This window comes from Musa acuminata, chromosome BXJ3-6 (genome assembly GCF_036884655.1).
Source record: "Musa acuminata AAA Group cultivar baxijiao chromosome BXJ3-6, Cavendish_Baxijiao_AAA, whole genome shotgun sequence".
In the NCBI taxonomy this organism is placed as follows: Eukaryota; Viridiplantae; Streptophyta; class Magnoliopsida; order Zingiberales; family Musaceae; genus Musa; species Musa acuminata.
Genome location: NC_088354.1, coordinates 16,206,605 through 16,208,747, shown reverse-complemented (window position 1 = coordinate 16,208,747; position 2,143 = coordinate 16,206,605).

Here is a 2,143-nt window from a genome sequence, read left to right as displayed (position 1 = left end):
CAGGCGGTGCCACCTCTCTGTCAGGGAGGTTGCACCGCCCAGTCTTGCTCGAAGACTGAGCTCAGGCGGTGCCACCTCCCGGCTGGGGAGGTTGCACCGCCCAGTCTCGCTGGGAGGCTTAGCCCAGGCGGTGCCACCTCCTGGCCTAGGCGGTTGCACCTCCTGGTGCAATCAGGGTCCGAATGGTTAGCTCCATTCGGCCCAATTTCAGTCTTTCAGGGGCCCAATTGCCCCAAGATTAAGCTAATGGGATCACCTCCCATTTTCCAACTTAATCAACGTGCTAACTACGATTAGATCTAAGACAATTTCTGCAGCTTTGCTTCGGTGCGTCAATCGCTTCTTCCGGCGAGTTTCCGGCGAACTTCCGTCGATCATCCGATGAACCCTCGGTGATGCTCCTGCGGACTTCCGACAAACTCCTAGACTTTGCGATGATCCACTTGGCAAGTTCCGACGAGCTTCGCTTGGCAAGCTTCTGGACTTCTCGGATCTGTTCTCGCAGAACCTCCGACGACCGTCCGAACTTCCGTCGAACTCTCGAACTCCCAACGTGATCATGAACTTGACTCCGGCGCAACTCCTGCTGCTTGTCTAACTTTCATCGTAGTTAATCCTGCACACTTATCTCAAACACATAGATTAGACAACAAATGACAATTGACTTCATCATCAAAATCCGAGATTCAACAATCTCCCCTTTTTTGATGATGACAATCAATTGATAATGGAGTTATCCTTAACTCCCCCTGTCTATATGCCATAGTTGAGATAAGTCAACCTTGAATTCAAGACCTGAGAATTCAAGTGACGTATTGATAAGTTAGATCAGTTAAACTCATCAATACTCCCATCATGATACTCATCATGATGTATCTCTTCAAGGATGATGTCAAGGCTTGACATACATCATCAAGTTTGTATGATTGTGTTTGTAACTATTCATCATGTAGTTTGAACATTATCATATAAAGCTGTGAAGCACTATTACATGATGCACACATTTGAAATATTCTAGCAAGTTTTGCATTTTCTTCACATGATAAGATATCAACTTAAGGCATAATGCAAACTTTAGCACATGTTCATATATCTCTTGGTGATGCAAGGATGGCATAATCATAGCAGTGTGTTTATAGCATCACTCATAGTATTTCTAATCATGGCAGTGTTTATCAATTCATATATCTATTCATATATCTCCCCCTTTGTCATCAACAAAAAGCATAGTAATTATGATACCAGGAAAATAATAATAGCAAGCTTATAGAGGAATTTTACATAGATTGCTTTAAATACTTCTTCCCCTTTTTGTTATAATCCATTGTCTATGTAAAGATTTTGCAGGATGGAATACATACACATGAATCACTTCATCAAATCTATTTCAGAAACTTATTTTTCATGAAAGTGTACGAGAAAATCTGGTGTATAGCATTCAAAAAATAAGATGCATTCGGACAAGATTTTGCAGATTTTCACATATAATCATAGAAACATGGCAATCAAGTGGTTTGATCATTCAATATAGTCCGAAAAATAATTTTAACAAATTTATCTATTCGGACACATCAACATTCCTAATTCTCTTCGAATGAAATCAAATTGTTCTTCACTTAGAGGTTTTGTAAAGATATCAGCTAGTTGATGTTTAGTATCAATGAACTCTATGATTATATCATGATTCGCAACATGATCTCGTATAAAGTGATGTCTGATATCAATATGTTTTGTTCTTGAGTGTTGTATAGGATTCTTGGTTAAGCATATTGCACTCGTGTTATCACATTTAATGGGAATATCTTTAAGATTAATTTTGTAATCTTCTAAAGTGTTTTTCATCCATACAACTTGTGCACAGCATGCACTTGCTGCAATATATTCAGCTTCGGTTGTTGATAGAGCAACCGAGCTTTGTTTCTTAGATGACCAGGAAACAAGAGCATGTCCTAAAAATTGACATGTTCCTGATGTGCTTTTTCTATCTAATCTACAACCAGCAAAGTCCGCATCAGCATAAGCAATTAACTCAAGATTCTCTGATTTTGGGTACCATAATCCTAGATTTGTGGTACCATTAAGGTATCTGAGTATTCTTTTAACTGCTTTGAGATGAGATATCTTAGGGTTTGATTGAAATCTA